Source organism: Rattus norvegicus, chromosome 6 (assembly GCF_021556685.1).
Source record: "Rattus norvegicus strain SHRSP/BbbUtx chromosome 6, alternate assembly SHRSP_T2T, whole genome shotgun sequence".
NCBI classification, from domain to species: domain Eukaryota; kingdom Metazoa; phylum Chordata; class Mammalia; order Rodentia; family Muridae; genus Rattus; species Rattus norvegicus.
In genome coordinates, this window is record NC_141539.1 from 104,106,613 (window position 1) to 104,118,848 (window position 12,236).

General features: G+C 47.1%; 1 long non-coding RNA gene across 1 annotated transcript in view; it reads left to right on the forward strand.

Moving 5' to 3' along the window:
* LOC102547797 (uncharacterized) overlaps nt 1-11,954 on the forward strand; it is a 29,195-nt gene extending 17,241 nt beyond the window's left edge. Inside the window, exons 2-3 of the long non-coding RNA XR_015622476.1 lie at nt 7,952-8,055; nt 11,683-11,954. This is a non-coding gene — a long non-coding RNA (uncharacterized LOC102547797). The remainder of the gene's footprint in view (nt 1-7,951; nt 8,056-11,682) is intronic.
* The last annotated feature ends 282 nt before the right edge of the window (nt 11,955-12,236 follow it).

Sequence of the window (12,236 nt, forward strand, 5' to 3'; positions counted from 1 at the left end):
TCTGTAGGTACTGGCACTACCTTACAGTGCCATCCTGACGACCTAGCCTTGACTTCATGAGCTGTTGGAGAACAGTCAAGATCCAAACTGCAGAAACAGGTGACCACTGTGTGTCAGCCATGTCTTCTGTGGGTCCCACTTATACAAGGAGGTGACTCTGCAGAAAGGACCTATGTCCTTTCTACTTTCACACACCCAGGGACAACTTCTCCAACAGGCTCAGGACAGACAGTGTCCAGAGCTCTGTGATGATCCAATGAGGCCCTCACTTAGCTATCCAGATGCTTTGTCAGGCATCATTCAGGATATCTTTGAGAGTGTTTACCAATAAGATTAATCTATGAATCCGTACACTGACAAAGTGAATTGTGGGTAGGTCTTGTCAAATCTGTTAGCAGCCTGAAAAAAAGAATAAGGTAGAATAAGGATGTGCAGTCTCCCCTGAGACATTTGTCTTCTGCTTTTGACTTTAGTCTCTGATTGGAATTTACAAAATGATTCTCCAGAGTCCCTGGCTTGCCAAAGGCAGACCCCAGAATTTCTGAGTCTCCATATACTCATGAGATATATGTATCTTCATCTTGTTAATTCTGTTTCTTTGATGAACATAGGCAAGTTTTGAAAATACTTTATCTATGAAAATATTTTTTGAGACAGGTTTTCTCTGTGTAGCCCTGGCTGTCCTAAAACTCACGTGTAGATCAGGCTGGTCTTGAACTCAGAGATCTGCCTGCCTCTGCCCCCAAAGTGCTGGGATTAAAAGCATGTACCACCACCTCCCAGCTCTATGAAAATATTTTATTTGTAATATTTTTAAAAATTATTGGGAAAGGGTTGGAGAGATGGTTCGGTGAATGAACTCCAAAAATAAAGAACTAAAACCGTATCTCCAGAGTGAAGCGCTTTAGCAGGCCAGAGGATGGCAAACGCGGGCCCAAACATGGCAAACTTGGCCCTGACAGTTTTGCCTTTTACACCTTTCCCCTTCCTTTGCTAAAAACCATTAGGTTACATTCCTAAAGACCCAAGGTCTATTCCCTTATTTGACCACTTCCTCTCCTCACCACCAAGGTATAGTGAGAGTTTGGTTCCTTTAAAAACCATACATGAAGGCTTGGATTCAACCATCACCACCAATGAGCCCAGCGGGTGGCACACGCCTGCAGTCTCAACACTCAGGATGGCGGAGGCATGAGTATCAGGAGTTCAAGGCTAGTCTGAGCAATTTGAGCCTCTTTCCTGGGGGGGAAAAACCCCAAAAAAACCTAAAACCAGGGTTTGAGGCTGCCTCAGCAGGTAAAGGGCTTGCTGTGTGTGAGGAACTGCGTTCAGTCTCCAGCCCCCACAGACAGAGGGCTCTCAGGGAGTGTATCCAGCCAGTCTTACAAAAGCAGCTTCAGGGTCAGGCAGAGACCTTGCCTCAAAAACAAAACATAAAATAAAAGGTGTCTAGCAACAGAGTAGCACACCTGAAGTGACCTCTGGTCTCCATGCTTCATGCAAAGGTTCTGTGTCTGTGCGAGCATGTGCTACACGACACACACGTGTACCACACATACACACACAAACACTAAAGTCAAGAGCTTATAACAATAACGATCATAGAAAAAGGAATAAAATCTGGAGCATTCGCCTTTATAACAATAAAAATATAAAACTTAAAAATATTTTATAGGAGCCAGCAGGGTGACAGTGTCTAAAACCCACAGCAGTCACAGGAGGACCTGCTAACATTTTTAGCATACCCCTCTTTGAGCCAACGTCTACCTTCCGGTTCTGGAGATACCGGGGATGGGGTTCCCATGACCTTCCGATCACCTTGAAGACTGAGTTATTTTTGGAGTCATTGTTTTGAGTTTTGTCTACAAATAGAATTGTGTGTGTGTGTGTGTGTGTGTGTGTAGTGGAGGATGGTCTGGTCACACAGAGGCCAGCAGGTAGGCAAAAGGTGTGAAATAGCTTTTTCTGGCAAGGGTGGCTGTCCAGAGGCTGCCTGCCTCCCCTCCCCTCTTCCTCTGCGTCTTGTTCTGTTTTCTGTCTAATTAGGTTGACCTCTGCCTCCTGTAGGACTCAAATATTTACTGCTCATGATAGGCCAGCGACCCTGTCACGAGGTGAAGAAAAACTATTCACTACCCGGAGTCCTCAGGGAAACATTCCTGTACACAAGCTGTTCTCGCTATCCACACATTGGGGTTCTCACAGAACTCAGTGTCCCAGCTCTGTCTGCATCACGGAGCAAGGCCCCGTAGATGGAGGGGCATTTGAGCAGGTCTTGGAGGCATGAATGTGGTTTGACCATCAGGGTGGCCTCAGGGGAGAGGGGAGGAGGGCAGAGCCTTCCACAGGGAAGAGTTTGTGATGGTCTGAAATGAGACGAATCATTCACTAAGCCTTTGTTACACCTCTGTGAAGTGCAAAGCTATTTCTTTCAACTAAAAACTAGAAACAATATCTGAGACGACTCCCAATGAGGATAGAGTGGCAGAAGCCAAAGGCCTCCCAACAGACCAACAACTCATTGCAATGAACATTTGCAAGCAAAGAAGTGTGGACAAAAGGGTAAACTGTGGGACACACTGGGACACACTACAGCTTCCACAAGGAGATTTTTTTTCTGTTGGAAGGAAGGTTACAAGGGTAAAGGGCCTCTATGATGGGAGGGGGAGACGAGTGGGATTGGGGTGCATGATGTGACATTCACAAAGAACTAATAAAAAGTAAAAAAAAATTAAAAAGGAAAGAAAAGAAACAAAGGGCTAGAGAGATAGTTCAGTGGTTAAGAGTCTCTCCCTCTTTCCCTCCCTCTCCCCCACCTGACAGGGTTTCTCTGTGTACCCCTGGCTGTCCTAGAACTTGCTCTGCAGAACAGGCAAGCCTGGAACTCACAGAGATCTGCCTGCCTCAGCTTTCCGAGTGTTGGGATGAAAAGCTTGCGCCACCACTGCCTGAGTTCCTTGCCATTTTGGGGGAAGAACAGATTTCTGTTTCTAGAACCTAAGGTTACAACCACCTATAACTCCAGCTTCGGAGGATCCGATGTCTTCTTCCAGAATCCACGGACACCTGCATGCATACACACATACACATAAATAAAAATTTAGAAACAGAAGTAAATGTAGAGTGTACCATGTCATAGAAGACCAAGAATTCTGTGTCCCTTGTTTTTAATCACCCTCGGCTTTGACAGGAAAAGAAAGAGGATACACACAGCTCCTCTGAGGCTGGTCTTACCACCCCTCTCAGCCCCTTTGCCGTTCTACTTCCTCCAGATCCTATAGCTGACAAGAAGACCCAACTACTTGGGTAAGGAACTGACAAATATCTCTTAGCATCTCAGAACTCAAACCATCTGATGCGCTTCCTTAGTAACTAGCAAGGTCCCGTAGAGAAAGGAGCATTTGAGCAGGGCTTGGAGTGGCCTCAAGGCCATTGTACCGTCTAACTAGGGAAAAAGAAGAAAGCGGGCCCCTGGAGAAGTCCCCACTCAGCGTGCAGCTGCCTTTCCCTTCTCTCCTACAAAAGCCCTCTCACCCCTGAGCCCCGCCCCACCTTCCATGAAGGTGGAGCTTTGAGGAGCTGGTCCCCTGTCTCCAGGGGCAGCTTTGAATCATTGATTCCAATCTTCCAGCTCTCATCTTCCTCCTTTTGATCACTTGAGGAGGTAGACAGTAAGCCGTTTGATTGCAATAACAGAAAGTGGTCGTTCCAAGCAGATGGTGCGCACGGCACAGGCAGAGAGGAGAAGCCCAGGGTGCTGTGAGTGGCAGGAAGACCCGCACAGTCAGAAAGAGAGATGAGGACAGTTGAGACTGTCCCCACTGGTACAGTTGAGACTGTTATCTGGAAACTAGGAAAAACAGCTCACCTCGATGGCGAGCTGACTGTCCCTGGCCCTTGGAGGCTGTCTCCGCTGAAAGCAGGGGTTTCCACTCGGGCCCAACGATGTCTAATGTAAAAGAGCAGGTGTGAGCCTGGCTTCGCTGCCTTTATTTTACATCTGTTTCCTTTGATACGTTAAACTTTGGGTCGAATACCTGCACAACTCTGCACTTAGGCCTGTCAATCACTTAAGGAACATTCATTTAAAACTGGTGCTCCCAGCTGGCCTGTAGTGTTACATGCCTTTAATCCCAATATTTAATCCCGGCACTCAAGAAAGGCAGACAGATCTCTGTGAGTTCAAGGCCAACCTGGTCTCTGTAGTAAGACCTTGTTTCAAAAAAGAAGAAGAAAGAAGAAAGGAAAGAAAAAATTAATTAATTTAAACAAACTGGTCATTCCTCCCACATCAAGGCTGACGTCATAATTACCACATTTTACAGCAGCCTGTTCCAGATCACCAGTGTAGCGCCTAGTAGACTCCAGCCATTATGCTAACCATGAAGAAAGGCCCAATTGTTGACCTCCATTAACCTTGGCTCCCTTTACCTTCCTTTCTTCTCTTCCTCCTTCTCCTGTATCATCCCCCCACCCATTTTGCTTTAATGTTTCCTCATATGTATGTGGAAGTGCGATGTGTGCATAGGAGCCCAGGTGCTGAGGCGGTCAGAGCCATCAGGTCCCTCAGGACTGGAGTTACAGGAAACACGATGGGAACCAAGCTCCTGCCCTCTGGCAACTGCTCTTATCTGTTGAGCCGTCTCACTGTGTAACCTAGCTGGACTCAAACTTGCAACTCTTCCTCAGCTCCATCTTACCTTGTCTCTCTAACTTGGCCTTCCTCAGAGTCCTCTCATGCAGTCACCTCGGATTCCAGGAACAAGTCTGGTCAATATACATCCGTGGCAACAATTGAAACTACCCACCTCTGGGCAGCAGGGATTTTCTCATCTATTGCAAGACTCCTAAGGTGAACCTCGGCATACTGGAACCAAGTCTTTGCCTATTCACCACCAACTTTTCCCACTTGGTATTTTGGAGCAAATGTCCCAGCCTGGTCTGCTGAGACCCTCCCCTGAGCTGGGCTTCCAGCCTAGGACTCTAGTGGAATGTGGCTTAGGATTCTAATCTATAAGGCCCTAGCCGCTTGGAAAATCACACAGCTTAGCCTACTCCAGCACAAATAGCTGTTTGCCCTTTGACTCTGCTTCCTTGCACGTAGCTCACAGCCCGGTGGGACTGCCTGAGAGATAACAAGCTCCTTTCGAAACATGCTGGAGTTCACGATAATGAGGTGAAATCCTAAGGTAGGGGTTGGTTGCCAGAAAAACCAACACATAATTAAAGGGTGGGGAGGTTCAGCCTCACCTCGTGACCTCCAGGGAGGGGAGAGGCACCAGAGGGTGAACTGTAAAGACTCGTGAATTATGAAATCCAAGGCTGTTCCCTGTTGGTGAAGAAACACCTCTCCTGACACATCTGTTTGACTGTTCTGACGCATGCCCCCAGTCATAAAGCCACTGCCATGAACTTCCCTGCATTTTGTCCTCATGGGTAATCATTCTGAGAAGGATGCCATCAGAATCCCCTATTTTGTAGTCAACCAGATAGAAGCGCAGGTCATCTGGGGGCGCCACCTTTGTGGGGGTTACGTTGCACAGAAATAAACCTTTTAATTTCTGAAATCTAATGCAACTCCAGGAAGAGAGAGTCAGAATTGGGTACCAGTTTATATGGGAGAAATGGTGTGGAAAAATGGCACGTATTTGGTATCGCCTTCCCCTCCCCTGTCCCTTGCACACACATCTAGTTCAGAAGTGATGTCAGAAAGAATCACACACACACACACACAAAGGTTATTCACAAGGAAACGTTAACCCGGCTTGAGGGAAGTGAGTCACAGAGCAGCCTATGCAGTTCAGTTTGCTTATGGCTGATGTAAAGTCCTTTTAGCCTTGGAACTAAGCCTCTGAAAAATAACACACACTCACTACACACTACACTACGCTACACTACACTATACTACACTACACACACATACCTTACACACACACACACACACACACACACACACACACACACACACAAAACCACCAAGCAGCCAGGTGTCTTAGTCTGGTCTGTGCTGTGGTAAAGGACTACTGAAGGACTGGAGAGAGGGCTCCAGCAGTCTAGAGCACAGTTGCTCTTGCAGAGAGCTTGAGTCCCAACACCCACATCATGGCTCACAACCATCTGTGACTCCAGTTCCAGATACAGAGTACCTATGCCCTCTGGGAATGAGACAGGGGCGTGGTACATAGATACACATGTAGGCAAAACGCCAATACACTTAAAATAAAAATAAATCTTAAAAAAGATGGGGTTGGGGATTTAGCTCAGTGGTAGAGCGCTTGCCTAGGAAGCGCAAGGCCCTGGGTTCGGTCCCCAGCTCCGGAAAAAAAAAAAAAAAAAAAAAAAGAAAGACTACCTGGGCCTGGAGAATGTACGCAACCAGAGTCGGTTTATACCTCACAGTTTTGGAGGCCGGGAAGGCCAAGATCAAGGCACCAGGGTCTGCTGTGTGAGGAGAGCCTGGTGCCCGTTTTTAACGTATCACCTTGAACACGTCATCTTCAGGAGTGACACTGCTCTCCATGTGGAGGAAGAGTGAGGGAATAAAAAGGAATTTGCTCTGAAATCTTAAAAGCCTTTGAAATCCGTCCACATTAGAGGAGCCCTCGTGGCCGAACCACCTTAGAGGTCCTATCTTTTAGTATTGTTATATCGGGAATTAAATTGCAACATGGATTTCCAAGAGCCAAATATTCAGTAAAGCAAAAATGTTACCTCTTTGGTTCCCTTTAAGGACAAGCTGGGTGGTTCTGATGAGGTGAGTGGCTCCTGGGGCTTTATGACGTGGATGGTCTTTCTCTGGGAAGATGTGGAGGAGAAAAGGCAGAATTCAAGTTTCAGCCTAGCTCTTCCACAGATGCTTTCTTGGGCTTCTCTTTTTCCAGTTTGTAAAATGGGGGGACCCTGAGCTTACTAACTGCTAAGACCCAGGCCTAAAAGTAGGATTCTCTGAGTCTAAACTCAGAGCCCCTACATCCTGACACGCATACCCCAGAGATTGCTGGAGTTAACTGTAAAATAGCTGGACCACAGGCTCACGTTGAACAAGGAAACTCTCGTGACAGCCAACAGCCTCCACTGTACCTCTGTCCCACCTCTAAACCAAGCATTCTCTATGACACTGACACCAGAGAGTTAAGGACCAAGCCAACAGAGGCTGTGTGCTCCAGGCCACTTAGAGGGGCGTCTTGCCAAGCACCACATCCACTGCTGTCCTGGCTACTTACTAGTGTGACCTCTCTCAGGAGGCGTAGAGTGGGTCACCTCTTGTCACATCTTCAGGGGTCTGTGTACCTTTAAGACACAGAATCTTCTGGGTATGGTGATACAGCATGAGCTGGGGGGCTAGCCTGGGATACATAGCAAGACCCTATCTCAGGAAGAAAGAAAGAAAGAAAGAAAGAGAGAGAGAGAGAGAGAGAGAGAGAGAGAGAGAGAGGAAGGAAGGAAGAAAGAAAGAAAGGAAGGAAGAAAGAAAGGCTATAAAAATTCAATTAATAAGCATACAACTCAGATGCTATTCCAAGTGATCAAAGTCAGGATTTAAAATACATCACTGAGAGGCAGAGCTTTGTGAGTTTGAGGCCAGCCTGGTCTACAATACATACTGAGTTCGGGGACAGGCAGAACTACAAACAAACAGCAACAAAAACCAATCAAGCAAAAATGTCGCCACGTTGAAAGATGGGCTGAAGCTAGCAAGAGTATATTTAATTACTGAGAAATGAGGATCCAAACTCAGACCCAAAAAGAGCTCTTGGACTGATAGTTGCAAGCCACAGCATGTGTGCCAGATCTAGTCTCTGCCTGATTTCACTTGCTTTTTTTTACTTTGCTTTGCTTTGGGTTTGGGTTTTAAACACAGACCTTGCATACATTAAACCTGGTCAGCCCCTTCTGCCTGTTACTACATGAAGTCCTACTGAAGCCCGGCCGTGTTCGTTTGTCTCCACAGCCTCTTCTGGGCTGTGGCAGCAGAGCTGACCAGTGGGACAGCGTCTACACAGTCTACAACACCCGCTATCCGGCTAACTGATCTGGACAAGAAGGACTAGAGAAGTGAGTTTATCATAGTCCCCTCAGGCTGCTACACAAAATACCACAGACTGAGTGGCTTACACATGCAATCGAAATTTATTTCTCACATTCTGGGAAGCTGGGCTGTTCAAGGTACTAGCAGGCTCCTTATCTGGTGGGGCAACTTCCTGAGTCAAAAACCACCCTCTGACTGTGTCTTTGCTTGGTACCAGGGGGAGGAGTCCTCTCTCAGATCTCTTTTATTTTATAGCTGTTAATCCCAGCACCAGAGTTCCATGGTAATCATGACCTCATCCTAGAAAATGTTTGCCTCCTGACATCACCACTTTAAGGAGTCTCTCAGAATGTTCACATTCGGGCAGGCAGCTGTGGCACGTGTACTCTGGAGGCAGAGGTGGGCGGGTCTGTGTGAGCTGGAGGCTAGTTTGGTCTACAGAGCCTTCTGAGACAGCCACAGCTACACAGAGAAACCCTGTCTTGAAGTATTTACACATTTGAAGGGTCATGTACTTAGCAGGGAGGTTTGAGTTCATAGCAATTAATGTGAAGATGGGGATCTAGCTGTTTAGTCTGTATTAATTAGTAGCATTATGACATTAAGACACTGTATTAGACAGACCAAATGTGATACAAAATTGGCTCAACACAAGGAGGCCTTGGGAAGATGCCCTAGAGACAGCAGGTCTTCCTTGGGAGTAGTCTCCCTAATACCTTTCTCTGCCTCTCTGGCTGCTGTTTCTGACTGCCCTCTCTGTATAAAGACTAGTTATCTATGCATCGAAAGAAGCAAGTGACCACAAAAACCAAATAAAAACTCAAACACACACATCCCCCACCGCATACATGTATCTACGGCAAGCTTCTACTTACTAGCTTGCTAGTTTTCACTAATTTTTGTAATTTCTCATCTGCCCTGAGACATAGAAAGATGAGATTCCCTCAACCTACCCTGCAGTTCAGGAAGACTAGGGATTGACACCTGACTGGTGAGCATGGGAGAAAGCAGCCAGAATCCCTTTCAGAAAGAGGCTACTCAAAATTAGTGGGCCTTCTCCATGTCTGCCCATCTCCACCTTCTTCCCTGCAGTTGGAAATGGAAGGTTTAAGATGATGGAGCCTCAGAATGGCAAGGTCTTGGGTCCCTGAATCTCCTCAGGAGAACTGCACAGCTGTAATTGGTGCACTGAGACGCTAACATTTCCAGATTGGTTCACTTTCAAGCATCTGTTATTTTATTTTGATTCACATAATTGGACATAGATTTTGACTAGTTTGTCTGTTGTAAAGATTAATTTGATTTTACATTAATTTTTTAAAAATATATTTGTGTGTGTACATGTGTGGGGGTGCCCGAGGTTAGAAGAGGACATCGAATCTCTCTAGAGATGGAGTTAACAAGCAGTGGTTGTAATACTCCTGACCTGGGTGCTGAGAACTGAACTCAGGTTCTCCAGACGTATTCCTAACCACCAAGTTGTCTCTCCTAATTTATTTCATTTTTAAGTGTGTGTGTGTGTGTGTGCATTTTTGCACATGTGTGTGCACATGTTAGTGAGTAGAGGTGCCTGCAGAGGCCATGAGAGGGCGTCCGATCCCCTGGAGCTTGAGTTACAGCTGTTTTTTGAGCCACTCGATGTGCATGCTGGGAACTGAACCCTGGCCTTCTACAAGAGCAGTCGCCATTCTTAACTGTTAAACTGTTTCTCCAACACCTTGTTTGGTTGGTTTCAAAAAGTTTCCCTTGCCTTAGGCTTCCAAGCTCTGGGATTCCAGCATGTCCCACACTGAGAGGCACAGGGGTTCACAAATTCCATAAAATGAATTAGGTTGACCAGGTTAAATTGAGGGCCAACCTCTCAGCTAATTAACTGGGCCTGGGAGCAGAATCATGGTGAATCTGGAAACCTCTACTGTCACCACAAGAATACACTTTGGTGAGAAAGGTTTCATTTCTGGGAAAAGCCTGGAGAGTTGGGGAACAGCAGGTTGAGGACAAACAGAGCCCCCCCACCCCACCCCCACCCCCCACCCCCGCCATGACAAGAATGCTGGCCCCTGAGCAGGGGCATTGATGTGTTTGCTCCAGGAGTGGGAAAAGGATCCTGAGTCAGGGCTCCTGACAGATCCATTAGAATATGCTGGGAATAGAGGGAGCGCTGTGGTGACCTGAGAGAGTGCAAGGCAAGGGGAATATTTAATCTCCAAATAGAAGAATTGGCAGAGCCATTGTGAGCTCCTCAAGAATGGGAAAGACTGTCCAGGAGGCCTTGCAGGATGGTCACGACAGGGTAGTCAGATGGCAGCCTGGCTTCAAGAAGAATGTCAACCAGAAGGGCTTTAGGTGCTGTTTGCTGAGGACAGGAGGCTGCACTTGGTCTTTGCCCCTGCTGCACATTCCTCTCCAATACTGGGTCACAGAATTACCTTAGTTACCTATCAGGCCAAGAGAGTTCAGGAGAAGTTAGTTCTAGTCCAGATCAAATAAACACAATCCCACCTGCAGTGGACACGATTCATATTTTCCAGGAACAACTCTCTCAGAGCCTTGGAGCTGCAGAAGTGGGGAACAGATCCTCTTCTCCTGTCCTGTCCTGTCCTGTCCTGTCCTGTCCTCCTCTCCCCTTTCCTCCCACCTTCTCCCTTTCCCTTCCCTCCTTTCTCCTCTCCTCTCCTCTCCTCTCCTCTCCTCTCCTCTATTCTCCTCTCCTCCTGTCCCTTATCCTCCCCTTCCCTCCTCTCCCCTTGTCTTTTGTCCTTTCTCTTCTTTCTTTTCTCCTTCCTCCCTTCTTTCCCATCTCAGGTAGCCGAGGCTGGCCTGGACTTATCCATGTGGATGAGGATAGTCTTGAACTTCTGTTCATCTTGCTTTGTCTCCCAAGTGCTGAGGTCACAAGCATGCCCCACCACACCTAGTTTATTTGGTACCAGAGCTTTCTGTGTGCTAAACAAGCACTCTATCATTCCCACCTACAAGCTACATTCCCACCTATTTTTCATTTAAACTTTTCTCTGCTCCATTTCTTGACTCTAAGTTGGGACTAAGGTGCTGCTTACCTCAAAGGGATTATTTTGAAGATTGGATTGCTTCGTTTTCACAAGGCTCTGAAATGGTAATTTGTCCCTTCCTGTTATCACCTCAGACAGGGCTTCCTTAGTCTAAACACAAGAAACTTCAGGCCTCACGCGTGGGGAAACTGAGGCACAATGCAGTCATTGTGGCATATTACTTCCAGAAAAGAGGACCTGGTGGCTGAAGAAGGTAGCGGATGTCCTTTAAGTCATGATCTGGTGATGGAAGTGATTGGAGAGTGAGCCAGAGATCCACCTGCCTGGGTTGCTCCAAGGGGATCCGCTTGGTGCTGCTACACTGGGTCGAGAGTGGGTTGACATATCGACCTATCTCTTTGTGTGAGAGGAGGCGGCCTGCCTGTCGTCCCAGCACTCAGGAGGCCAAGATGGCAACATCACTTGTCCCTAGCTTGAACAACACAATGAGACTTACCTCAAAACAACAACAACAACAACAAGCCAAAAAAACCCAAACAAACAAACAAACAAACAAACAAGCAAACAAACAAAAAACACGGAACCCAAACAAGTAACTAAAGACAAATGAAACAGTGAAAAGTTCCCATTGTTTTGTTTCAGGCTTTCTGAACCTGTCAGCTCTTGTGCCCTGGAGATGAAGCAAAAGAGAAGAATGGGTCAGAACCAGGAACAACATCCTCTGGTAAATGGACGCAGGGTCTACTTGAAGCTGCTGTCCTGGCCATCTGGACGTCTTGCATCAGCCCACTCAGATACTCAGGATGCTGACTTGCTGAGACCTTGAATGGCCTTCCCTCTGTTGTCTGCCTCTGTCCTCCCCACCTGGGACATATAAATAGATTCTAGCTGTACTTATTTTTCCTCCCAAAGTCGCTGATGCTCTGTGTTGTTCCTTCTCCTGGGCCAGGTCAAGGTGGCGTCCCTGTCTTCATCATGGTAGGTCAGAGGCTTAGAGCCGGGGGCCCAAGAGCTAGCTGCTGAGTCAGAAGTGTGCATGGGACATGGCCATCTGCTGGTCCTTATGGAGGCTCCCAAGCTGCAGAGAGTGACAGACAGAGGTGACCTGGGCCTACAGTTCAGTCTTGAGCATCTGGAAGGCGCAAGAGGCAGTGGAGTGGCTGAAACTGGAGACCTTGGATTTGCAGTTTATCGGC